This window comes from Mytilus californianus, unplaced genomic scaffold, assembly GCF_021869535.1.
Source record: "Mytilus californianus isolate M0D057914Y unplaced genomic scaffold, xbMytCali1.0.p SCAF_5, whole genome shotgun sequence".
In the NCBI taxonomy this organism is placed as follows: Eukaryota; Metazoa; Mollusca; class Bivalvia; order Mytilida; family Mytilidae; genus Mytilus; species Mytilus californianus.
This window is the reverse complement of record NW_026262701.1, coordinates 106,876,735-106,890,521: the sequence shown is the minus strand read 5'-3', so window position 1 is coordinate 106,890,521 and position 13,787 is coordinate 106,876,735. Positions and strand designations below refer to the sequence as shown.

The following is a 13,787-nucleotide window of genomic DNA, read 5'->3' as shown; positions in this document are numbered from 1 at the left end:
GAGCCTAGTTTTTATCAAAAAATAAATATATTGATATTAATAGTATATAGGTTAAATAATTTATTCATACATTTTTAATTGACTGACCTAGAATTATCATGATTATTGAGGAATTTAAACCATGCATTCCTATTTTTAAAAAGGGACAAAAATAAAATTTATATATAATAACAGGGTGATACAAATGAGAAAAACTCAAGAAATTGTTTTCAATTAAGATAAATACATGCAGTTAATAATGGTTTCCAGTTGTATTTTAAAGCAGAGGCAGATTTAGTTTAAAGTTGGAAAAAATTGTTTGTACCAACAAAAATAAATACACGAAGTTAATCCGGAATTATGTGTTTATCATTTTTTTTTTTTATGTTTAGGTTTCCAGCAAGATGAAAAGAACAATGCAGTTCAAAAGTCAAAATGTGGATAAGCTGCGGTACAAGGTCCTACTTTTGCAGATTTTCATATTTTGCATGAATGAATTTGAAGTTTATATCATGGAGGGCAGAGAAAGAAAAGAAACACTTCTATTTTCCTGCTTCTGAAAGATCTTGTTCGGTAAGTTTTATGCTCTGTTTTGATAGTGTTTGTGCGTCCATCTGTCTTTCTCTAAATTGTATTCACTTAAAGTTTTTGGTTACAGTTCACCATGAGACTGAACTTCAGTTAGTAACTTGTGGTTTTACATGTATATACTAAAAATTTAGTACTTTAAAATGTTCATGTATTTTTGTCGAGCCTGCAACTTTTGTCGCAGAAAGCTCGACATAGGGATAGTGATCGTTTGGCGGCTACGGCGGTGGCGTTAGCTAACTTCCTAAAAGCTTTTTATTTTAGAAGGTGGAAGACCTGGATGCTTCATACTTTGTATATAGATGCCTCATGCATGTCATGATACCAATTCTGTCTGAAACATGTCCATTGTCCTTGACCTCATTTTCATGGTTCAGTGACTACTTGAAAAAAAAGTTCAGATTTTGTTGAATGTTAATTTCTCTATATTTGGTATGTGCGTACCTTGCAAGGTCCTCATGCTCGTCAGAGAGTTTTCACTTGACCTAGACCTCATTTCATGGATCAGTGAACAAGAACTTAGTCTTAGATGCATGATTTTTTTTATTAGTTGTTAGTGGCTTTGTACTAGCTGTCAGTGACTGCGAGTACTCTCAGATCTATACTTAGTGTCTTTTTGTTGTTTGGATGTACAAGTACCCGGCCACGTCCACTTGTATTTGTAGTATTTGTATTTTTATCCATCTGATGAGTTGAGCCTCTTTCAACTGATTTTTATAGTTCGTTCTTATGTTGTACTGTTACACCACTGTCCCAGGTTAGGGGAAGGGTTGGGATCCCGCTAACATGTTTAACCCCACCACATTCTGTATGTATGTGCCTGTCCCAAGTCAGGAGCCTGTAGTTCAGTGGTTGTCGTTTGTTTATGTGTTACATATTTGTTTTTCGTTCATTTTTTTTACATAAATTAGGCTGTTAGTTTTCTCGTTTGAATTGTTTTATATTGTCATTTCGGGGCCTTTTATAGCTGACTGCAGTATGGGCTTTGCTCATTGTTGAAGGCCGTACGGTGACCTATAGTTGTTAAATTCTGTGTCATTTGGTCACTTGTGGAGAGTTGTTGTCTCATTTGCAATCATACCACATCTTCTTTTTTATATTTAAGGTTAAGTTTTGGTGGTCAAGTCCATATCTCAGATACTATAAGCAATAGGTCTAGTATATTCGGTGTATGGAAGGACTGTAAGGTGTACATGACCAACTGGCAGGTGTCATCTGACCTTGACCTCATTTTCATGGTTCAGTGGTTATAGTTAAGTTTTTGTGTTTTGGTCTGTTTTTCTTATACTGTATGCAATAGGTCTACTATATTTGGTGTATGGAATGATTTTAAGGTGTACATGTCTAGCTGGCAGGTGTCATCTGACCTTGTCCTCATTTTCATGGTTCAGTAGTCAAAGTTAAATTTTTGAGTTTTGGTCTTTTTTTCTAATACTAAATGCAATAGTTCAACTATATTTGGTGTATGGAAACATTTTATGATGTACATGTATGTCAGTCTCGCAGGTTTTATTTGACCTTGACCTCATTTTCACGGTTCATTGCTCAGTGTTAAGTTTTAGTGTTTTGGTCTGTTTTTCTTAATCTATAAGCAATAGGTCAGCTATATGTGTTGTATGGAAGGATTGTAAGCTGTACATGTCTGCCTGGCATGGTTCATCTGCCCTTCACCTCATTTTCATGGTTCATTGGTCAATGTTTAGTTTTCTTGGTTAAGTCTGCTTCTTAGACAATGATAGAAACTATAAGCAATAGTTCAACTGTATTTAGTATATTGAATGATTGTAAGGTGTACATATATTTCTTGTCAGGTTCATATGACCTTGAATTCATTTTCTTGGATCATGTTGAGTTTATGTGATAGTTGTAGTAAAGCTTTATATTTAGGACTATCAACATGATATCAATGATTAGTAAGGAAGGCGCAACATTTCAGCGTGTGCACTCATGTTTATACATTATACACCACATTTACTGTTTTTACCCTGATTTTATGAATCACTGAACATAGAAATGTCATGATGTGAAATTATAGTACATTCTTAGGTTAAAGTTTTAGGTTAAGGTATATAGCTTACCATAAAGTTGAATTTCATACACATGTTCATTATGTGTTGAATTTTTAAATTCAGTGCCAAACTAAGATTTTGAGCCTGATTACATGATTGACTAGACATTGACACATGCTAGTGTTTACCAGGCATGGTGTCCTGTATTAGGAATTTGTCATGTACTATAAAGAACGTTAATAGTACTCGCTGAGTATGGAGTTTTTGTGAAGGTTTAATATTAGTGAGATTTTTGCATGACATCCTGTCAACTGCTTGTTGATCATGTTTATACATGTCTTAAATTTAATATCTAACACATTGGTGTTTTGTGAACTTGGAAATAAGTTATTTGATAGAATAATAATGTTTTGAGATTATCAAAATAAAAAATATCCCATTTTTACTATTAATGATTAAGTTTAAAAAAAAAGAAGATTTAGGATATATGTATAACCATATATAAAAATGAGACAGCAACCGAACAACACAAAAATAAGAAAAAAAACAATATAATTTTTTGTATCAATGTTATAATTTCCAACATGTCCAAAGAGTTCAATGTATTTTCTAATTGAAATAAAACACAAGTGGAACTCTTTCAGAACTTCAGAAGCTTGAAGAAGTGCTGTTTCTATTGTTGGTTTTCTGTATAATATATTGCAAATTCTTGTGAAAAATGGAATTTTATTGTAATTGCCTAAAGTTTTAACATTGATCTATATATATATATATATATATATAACTGGGGAAAATACCCAAATGTTATAAAGAAGAATACATAAATTGATTGTTATATAATATTAGAATAGGAAGATGTGGTATGTTGCTAATTTGACAACTCTCCATCAGAGACCAAAGGATGTAGGAGGTTAGCAACTGATGACACAGGACAACCTTCAACAATCAGTAAAATCCATACCGCATAGCTATTTTTATTGAAAATCATATGTTATTGCTACATGTATGCAAACAATTTTTTATTATCCATAACTTCGGATTTTATTGGTTCTTTTTCAGAAGGATTGAAATTCATCACTTAGAATAAAAAGAGAAAACACAGAAACAAGACCAAAATAAATTCAAAGACAAAAGTCAGATCAGTTATTATTTTCATCACTCAGTCAATGAATTGAAGTTCTATTAAATATCTAAAGATATTAAAACCACAATAATGACTATGTTCTGTGCTGAATGGCCAAAAAGTGGACTATACACTACGATCACACAATGCTGGATGATAAGAAACTATTAATTTTTTGGGTAGAGGGATATCCTGAAAAAAAAATAGATTTATGTAAAAAGCTACTAGTATGTTAAGCCTATTAATAGAGTTTTCATTGATTTCAAATGGGAAAAATTGTGTTTCAAAAAAGTATTCTAGAATTCATAAATAAACATATATTGATACTTACATTATCTGCTTTGTTGTTTAAAAGTTTAGTTTTGAACAGTTATAGAACAACATAATTGCATTAACATTTCCAAGGAAAAAAAGATATTCAACTAAAAAGATTCATCTTAAAACAATTTACTACCAAACAGAATTCATTGTAACATACACATTTATTTACTGTATATTTATAATTTGAATCCCATAGGATTTTATTTTATCCCATGTGTCCCATGGGATATTAAAAATCCCATGGGATAATTATAGTCCCATGGGATTTTTTTTGTCCCATGGGACAACAAATATCCCATGGGACTACAATTATCCCATGGGACCCCAAAAAAATCCTATGGGATTTAACCAAAATCCCATGGGATAATGGTCAATCCCATGGGATTTGCCGTATCCCATGGGATATTGAAAATCCCATGTTTTTCTAAATCAAATTACAAAATATCTATAATAATAACAGCAGAAAAGCAATTAAATTATTGAATCCCATGTAATTCCGCACATTTTGGTTATATACACGACACTGTAGCTCTAAGGAGAGGCGGCGGCGGATTTGCAAATGAGTGTTTTGCAAATTAAAAGTGTCCAGTGTTGGCCCCTTATTTATGTGCATCTATAGCACATGCATGTACTGCTGATCTGCATATATGATAGCAATATATTCTTATGTTTTCAATCACCCCTTATTTCTTCACTCCATTTTATAAGATAACAATCTTTTTTATTCCATATTTTATTGGTTTTTTTAAAAGGTATCATTATTTAGACATAAAGACAAAACTAAGCACAGTGAAAAAAGTCTACTCTGTCCTGTAAAGTTTTAGATGTTTTTGTCGTTCAATCTTTGACACTTGTATGGAAACACTAAATCCTGATTACCTACAACAGAAATATTATCACTTTTAATAAATAAGTCCAATTCAGTTGCTGCAATTAACATACATGTAATAAGTAAAATGACAAAATTTAATAGACAAGATCAGATCTCCACGTGAAGAATATTCAAAAATATATCAAACATAAAAGCAAAGAACAGTAAGTTTTATTTGCCATTTAAGGACAAATAGGACCATTCCACCATTTGAAGGGAAAAGATTACATAAAATTTCAATGCAGAAATACAATTTATGTGCAACACTTTTCATTTAAATAAATAAATTCTATACACAGTATTTGTCTATACCTACCGTCGGTGGTTACCATACAATACAGTACACCTATACAAAGTCTAAATACAGTATTTGTCTATACCTACCGTCGGTGGTTCCCATAAAATACAAGACTCCTTTACAAAGTCTATATACAGTTTTTGTCCATACCTACCGTCGGTGGTTAACATACAATACAGTACTCCTATACACATTATATATACAGTATTTGTCCATACCTCCCGTGGTTAACATACAATACAGTACTCCTATACACAGTCTATCAACAGTATTTGTCTATACCTACCGTCGGTGGTTACCATGCAATACAGTACTCCTACACAAAGTCTATATACAGTATGTGTTCATACCTACAGTCGGTGGTTACCATACAATACAGTACTCCTATACACAGTCTAAATACAGTATTTGTCCATACCTACCGACGGTAGTTAAAATACAATACAGTACTCCTATACACAGTCTATATACAGTAATTGTCTATACCTCCCGTCGGTGGTTACCATACAATTCAGTACTCCTATACACAGTCTATATACAGTATTTGTTCATACCTACAGTCGGTGGTTACCATACAATACAGTAATCCTATACACAGTTTATATACAGTATTTGTCCATACCTACCGTCGTTGGTTACCATACAATACAGTACTCCTATACACAGTCTATATACAGTATTTGTTCATACCTACCGTCGGTGGTTACCATACAATACAGTACTCCTATACACAGTCTATATACAGTATTTGTCTATACCTACCGTCGGTAGTTACCATACAATACAGTACTCCTATACACAGTCTATATACAGTATTTGTTCATACCTACAGTCGGTGGTTACCATACAATACAGTACTCCTATACACAGTCTATCAACAGTATTTGTCTATACCTACCGTCGGTGGTTACCATACACTACAGTACTCCTATACACAGTCTATCAACAGTATTTGTCCATACCTACAGTCGGTGGTTACCATACAATACAGTACTCCTTTACACAGTCTATATATACAGTATTTGTCCATACCTACCGTCGGTGGTAACCATACAATACAGTAAACCTATACACAGTCTATATACAGTATTTGTCTATACCTACCGTCAATGGTTACCATACAATACAGTACTCCTACACAAAGTCTATATACAGTATTTGTCCATACCTACCGTCGGTGGTTACCATACAATACAGTACTCCTATACAAAGTCTATATACAGTATGTGTCTAAACCTACCGTCGGTGGTTACCATACAATATAGTACTCCTATACAAAGTCTATATACAGTATTTGTTCATACCTACCGTGGTTAACATACAATACAGTACTCCTATACAGAGTCTATATACAGTATTTGTCTATACCTACTGTCGGTGGTTACCATACAATACAGTACTCCTATACACAGTCTATATACAGTATTTGTCCATAACTACCGTCGGTGGTTACCATACAATACAGTACTCCTTTACACAGTCTATATACAGTATTTGTCCATACTTACCGTCGGTGGTTACCATACAATACAGTACTCCTTTACACAGTCTATATATACAGTATTTGTCCATACCTACAGTCGGTGGTTACCATACAATACAGTACTCCTTTACACAGTCTATATATACAGTATTTGTCCATACCTACCGTCGGTAGTTACCATACAATACAGTACTCCTTTACACAGTCTATATATACAGTATTTGTCCATACCTACCGTCGGTAGTTACCATACAATACAGTACTCCTTTACACAGTCTATATATACAGGATTTGTCCATACCTACCGTCGGTGGTTACCATACAATACAGTACTCCTATACACAGTCTATATACAGTATTTGTCCATAACTACCGTCGGTGGTTACCATACAATACAGTACTCCTATACACAGTCTATATACAGTATTTGTCCATACCAACAGTCGGTGGTTACCATACAATACAGTACTCCTATACACAGTCTATATACAGTATTTGTCCATACCTACAGTCGGTGGTTACCATACAATACAGTAATCCTATACACAGTCTATATACAGTATTTGTTCATACCTACCGTCGGTGGTTACTATACAAAATCTATATACAGTATTTGTCTATACCTACCGTCGGTGGTTACCATACAATACAGTACTCCTATACAAAGTCTATATACAGTATGTGTCTAAACCTACCGTCGGTGGTTACCATACAATATAGTACTCCTATACAAAGTCTATATACAGTATTTGTTCATACCTACCGTGGTTAACATACAATACAGTACTCCTATACACAGTCTATATACAGTATTTGTCCATACCAACAGTCGGTGGTTACCATACAATACAGTACTCCTATACACAGTCTATATACAGTATTTGTCCATACCTACAGTCGGTGGTTACCATACAATACAGTAATCCTATACACAGTCTATATACAGTATTTGTTCATACCTACCGTCGGTGGTTACTATACAAAGTCTATATACAGTATTAGTCTATACCTACCGTCGGTGGTTACCATACAATACAGTACTCCTATACAAAGTCTATATACAGTATGTGTCTAAACCTACCGTCGGTGGTTACCATACAATATAGTACTCCTATACAAAGTCTATATACAGTATTTGTTCATACCTACCATGGTTAACATACAATACAGTACTCCTATACACAGTCTATATACAGTATTTGTCTATACCTACTGTCGGTGGTTACCATACAATACAGTACTCCTATACACAGTCTATATACAGTATTTGTCCATAACTACCGTCGGTGGTTACCATACAATACAGTACTCCTTTACACAGTCTATATACAGTATTTGTCCATACTTACCGTCGGTGGTTACCATACAATACAGTACTCCTTTACAAAGTCTATATATACAGTATTTGTCCATACCTACAGTCGGTGGTTACAATACAATACAGTACTCCTTTACACAGTCTATATATACAGTATTTGTCCATACCTACCGTCGGTAGTTACCATACAATACAGTACTCCTTTACACAGTCTATATATACAGTATTTGTCCATACCTACCGTCGGTAGTTACCATACAATACAGTACTCCTTTACACAGTCTATATATACAGGATTTGTCCATACCTACCGTCGGTGGTTACCATACAATACAGTACTCCTATACACAGTCTATATACAGTATTTGTCCATAACTACCGTCGGTGGTTACCATACAATACAGTACTCCTATACACAGTCTATATACAGTATTTGTCCATACCAACAGTCGGTGGTTACCATACAATACAGTACTCCTATACACAGTCTATATACAGTATTTGTCCATACCTACAGTCGGTGGTTACCATACAATACAGTAATCCTATACACAGTCTATATACAGTATTTGTTCATACCTACCGTCGGTGGTTACTATACAAAGTCTATATACAGTATTTGTCTATACCTACCGTCGGTGGTTACCATACAATACAGTACTCCTATACAAAGTCTATATACAGTATGTGTCTAAACCTACCGTCGGTGGTTACCATACAATATAGTACTCCTATACAAAGTCTATATACAGTATTTGTTCATACCTACCGTGGTTAACATACAATACAGTACTCCTATACACAGTCTATATACAGTATTTGTCCATACCTACAGTCGGTGGTTACCATACAATACAGTACTCCTATACACAGTCTATATACAGTATTTGTCCATACCTACAGTCGGTGGTTACCATACAATACAGTAATCCTATACACAGTCTATATACAGTATTTGTTCATACCTACCATCGGTGGTTACTATACAAAGTCTATATACAGTATTTGTCTATACCTACCGTCGGTGGTTACCATACAATACAGTACTCCTATACAAAGTCTATATACAGTATGTGTCTAAACCTACCGTCGGTGGTTACCATACAATACAGTACTCCTTTACACAGTCTATATATACAGTATTTGTCCATACCTACAGTCGGTGGTTACCATACAATACAGTACTCCTTTACACAGTCTATATATACAGTATTTGTCCATACCTACCGTCGGTAGTTACCATACAATACAGTACTCCTTTACACAGTCTATATATACAGTATTTGTCCATACCTACCGTCGGTAGTTACCATACAATACAGTACTCCTTTACACAGTCTATATATACAGGATTTGTCCATACCTACCGTCGGTGGTTTCCATACAATACAGTACTCCTATACACAGTCTATATACAGTATTTGTCCATAACTACCGTGGGTGGTTACCATACAATACAGTACTCCTATACACAGTCTATATACAGTATTTGTCCATACCAACAGTCGGTGGTTACCATACAATACAGTACTCCTATACACAGTCTATATACAGTATTTGTCCATACCTACAGTCGGTGGTTACCATACAATACAGTAATCCTATACACAGTCTATATACAGTATTTGTTCATACCTACCGTCGGTGGTTACTATACAAAGTCTATATACAGTATTTGTCTATACCTACCGTCGGTGGTTACCATACAATACAGTACTCCTATACAAAGTCTATATACAGTATGTGTCTAAACCTACCGTCGGTGGTTACCATACAATATAGTACTCCTATACAAAGTCTATATACAGTATTTGTTCATACCTACCGTGGTTAACATACAATACAGTACTCCTATACACAGTCTATATACAGTATTTGTCTATACCTACCGTCGGTGGTTACCATACAATACAGTACTCCTATACAAAGTCTATATACAGTATGTGTCTAAACCTACCGTCGGTGGTTACCATACAATACAGTACTCCTTTACACAGTCTATATACAGTATTTGTCCATACTTACCGTCGGTGGTTACCATACAATACAGTACTCCTTTACACAGTCTTTATATACAGTATTTGTCCATACCTACAGTCGGTGGTTACCATACAATACAGTACTCCTTTACACAGTCTATATATACAGTATTTGTCCATACCTACCGTCGGTAGTTATCATACAATACAGTACTCCTTTACACAGTCTATATATACAGTATTTGTCCATACCTACCGTCGGTAGTTACCATACAATACAGTACTCCTTTACACAGTCTATATATACAGGATTTGTCCATACCTACCGTCGGTGGTTACCATACAATACAGTACTCCTATACACAGTCTATATACAGTATTTGTCCATAACTACCGTCGGTGGTTACCATACAATACAGTTAGAGTATTAGGAGTAAATCATATATGTATGATAAGTATCACAACTATTTTACGCAACAAATGGTATGAATGAATATTGTATTATTTTTTTAAAAATTATCATTTTACCGAGTGAATTTTTATTTTTTCTGTTGATTAGTTTTCATTGATAAATTTATCAGGACTGGGTTGAAACGAACCTTCAGATTTTGAAGGCTGTATCAGGTACCAGGATTGTATTATAAAATTTTACTACCTGTTAACCCATGAGTTAATCAATTTTATAAATCAACAAGCTATCAGCTTAACAGGCTAGGTAAAACTGTTCAACTATTGTTTCATTGTTCTTTTTAATAAAAAAAAAATTACCTGTTTCAGTAGACTGAAAATAATATTATTTTATAAATGAGGATGCATTTAGATTAAATTGTGACATGAAAATGTCGAGATTCATTCCAAATTATGGACAAATGATAATGCTATTAATAAAACCAAGTTGTAACCATTGCCTTTCTCTTTTCTATTTACATTATTTATGACTAGGTAATAATGATTACTTTTTTCAACTATTTCATACTCTTTTGTTTTCTCTACTTTTCTATCAAGGACATAATTGTTTATTGCAAACTAAACATCTGCATATTTAAACTATTCCTGACTATACTCTACCTCAAATTCTGGAAACTGCAACATTTTTCTTATCATGCTTATGCAGTTATGTCATGACTGGTAGCTGAACAATTTCTATTTTTTGGTAATCTGGATTAGTCTTTTGCCACTGTTCTGCCCATTCTGGGGCTACATAAAAAAAACCATGACAGAATTATTAAAATTATTTGTGTATAATGTTTGTGTACTGTCATGTTCTTAAAAGGACAAAAAATATTTTTAGTGTACAAATAAATAATTGTGATTTTAATATCTTAATATTATAAAAGAAAAGATTCAATTTATATTTTAATTAAAAGATGAATGAGCACATATAAATCAACCTTTTACTCAGATTTAAATCTATCATCACGTATTATAATTACTAGCTATGACTATCATCATCTAATTTTACAAGACAGTATTTATTTTAGTGGCACATCCTCCACAATTAGTATGATATGCCTTAGGTGTCATTTTGATGCAATCACATTGCAGGTGGTTCATGTCTTGGGATTTTATTAATGAATAAATTACAGTTTAGGCTGATCTGAGGTCAATAGGCATAAACAATGTCATCAAACTATCTGTTATTACTGTAATATAATGATATTGTGACATTTATGGGAAAGAGCATAGGAGTTGGTCATATTGGTCAATAAATTTGAAAGTTTATAATTAAGTTAATATTAATTACATACTAATTAAATTACCTAAACAATCATTTCAAAGATTGCTCTCAAAATATTTTTTAGATCAGAGCCTGTCTGCAATATATTCAGGGGTAGTCCAAATAATTATGACTTCTTAAAAGGTTATATTATGGTTTTTTTTCTGCAGTAGAAATACTTCAAAGCCAAAAAAACACATAAAATAGGATTTCAAGACGTCATTATGATAATAATTTGAACTAATTTGGGATAATAATTCATTTAACTTCCTTTGATGTCCGGAGGGGGGGGGTTCGTTTTGACAATTAATGATTCTTGAAAGCAGAGACATATAATACAATATTATATGTCTCTGTTGAAAGTAACAATAATTATTTCTTATTGACTATTGTTACTTTGTGCAGCGAGCGCGATGGCCGATGTGTGGTTCTCGAGTTATTTTTTAAAAAGGGGGAGTGTTTGTTACCTATATCAAATTTACCCAGTTTTGATTCAAGAAAGAATTACAATCTAACCATAAACTCCAAGGTTCCTTTTTTCTGAGCAGAACAAAACACGAGGCATTCTCGTCTCTAATATAAACAATAGTTACTCTCTTCTTACAGGTTACTTTAATCAGCTGTTTATCTGTTTACCATGTTTAAACTGGTCCGCCATTCCATCGTAGTGCAGCGATAAATAAACACAACAGGGGTCCAGTTTATTTACGGGTAACGTCTGTAAACCAAGAACAATGATAAAACATTGTCGACAGTCCCTCAATTCCGTATACTTTTCTTATCTTCATACTAAAGAGCTCCAAAAGTAGGCGTGCATAGTTGCACTGGGCGTGTCTAAAAACCGACCCTCGGTGGTTAACGTCTCTCGCTGGTTAACTTTAAGTGCCGATGTTCAAAGTATGACGGGATACATAAGTACAGAGTCACGTCAAATAGATATCTCAAAAAACAGACACAACAGTAGAAGTAATATTAATAAAGACAAATAAAAGAATACTATAACACGTTATTAAGATGATAAACAACGTCAGTACGCAGAATCTATACTTCAAGACCATCGTGTATTATTTGTGAAGTTGATACGGAATATTTATCAACAAGGTCTTGGTACCCTCCGATTAACTTTTTTAGAAAAAGAATGAAACGTTCTTTGACATACCCCTGGTTCATCAACTTTCTGCTCAGACACTGGTGACGTTTTACAAAGTCTGAGTAGGAGCTGCAAGCTCTTGAATACCGAATAAGTTGGGAAATGTATATCTCATATGCGAGTGAAGTTCGTATATTGCTACTAAGGTAGGGGAAATTGATAATTTCAAAACTAAAATCGTTTGTTTGTCATAGATTCTGGTACTGAGATGACTGTGTATGTCAAATTCGAGGTATAAGTCTAAAAATGAGGCGGAGGAAGCCGTGTCTGTTGTTTCTTTAATTTCTAGTTATGGTGGATATATTAATGGAACCCAATCAGAAAAGTTTGGATTGTTAATGGAAAGAACATCATCAATATATCTGAAAGTGAAATTAAATAACCTGGCTTCTTTGATCTTCTTGTTTTTGACAAGTGTCTGAAGGAACTCCGATCCATATGAAAATAAGAAGAGGTCGGCAAGGAGAGGCGCACAGTTCGTTCCCATAGGAATGCCGACAATTTGTTGAAAAAGTCTACCTCCAAATTCAACAATATCTTGTCAATAAGAAACTTTAGCATACTGATCACTTGTTCCTCTGTGTAGCATGTTTTACCCTTTTGTTCACTATTAACAAAATATACCTTATGATATCCCAAAGTAATAAATTTATAGCGTATGCTACCATTTTTATGTTGAAAAGCATTGTGGATTATTTCTTTTAGACGATTTTTCAATTTCACATGGGGAATGGTGGTATACAAGGTTGAAAAATCAAAAGTTCTGATAGAACTAATTTCAGAAAAAGACCGAGATTTAAAATTATCCAAAAGTTCTTTAGAGTTTTTTAGAATCTACATATGGTTAATACCACTACGCGAGTAAACAGTTTCACAGTATTTCTAAAGACCCTCTTTCACTGTGGACAGAATTTTAGTCAATTTAATGGACAATTCTTTAGTGGAACATGC

The 13,787-nt window shown here is 33.8% G+C and overlaps 2 long non-coding RNA genes across 8 annotated transcripts; both read right to left on the bottom strand.

The window, feature by feature from the left end:
* Positions 1 to 4,742: 4,742 nt before the first annotated feature.
* LOC127700493 (uncharacterized) lies at positions 4,743 to 12,575 on the bottom strand. Of its 2 annotated transcripts, none has more exons than XR_007981594.1 (3): positions 12,280 to 12,575; positions 11,038 to 11,166; positions 4,743 to 4,899 (listed from the first exon to the last, which is right to left on the bottom strand). It is a non-coding gene; the product is annotated as an uncharacterized LOC127700493 (long non-coding RNA). The 2 variants fall into 2 exon arrangements; XR_007981593.1 differs by having other exon boundaries at positions 12,291 to 12,573.
* LOC127700496 (uncharacterized) lies at positions 4,906 to 10,157 on the bottom strand. 6 transcript variants are annotated; one of them, XR_007981600.1, is made up of 4 exons: positions 6,764 to 6,953; positions 6,084 to 6,221; positions 5,812 to 5,947; positions 4,906 to 5,607 (listed from the first exon to the last, which is right to left on the bottom strand). It is a non-coding gene; the product is annotated as an uncharacterized LOC127700496 (long non-coding RNA). The 6 variants fall into 6 exon arrangements; XR_007981599.1 differs by lacking the exons at positions 6,084 to 6,221; positions 6,764 to 6,953 and adding an exon at positions 9,944 to 10,157; XR_007981598.1 differs by lacking the exon at positions 6,764 to 6,953 and adding an exon at positions 9,144 to 9,333 and having other exon boundaries at positions 5,812 to 6,221.
* Positions 12,576 to 13,787: the final 1,212 nt, after the last annotated feature.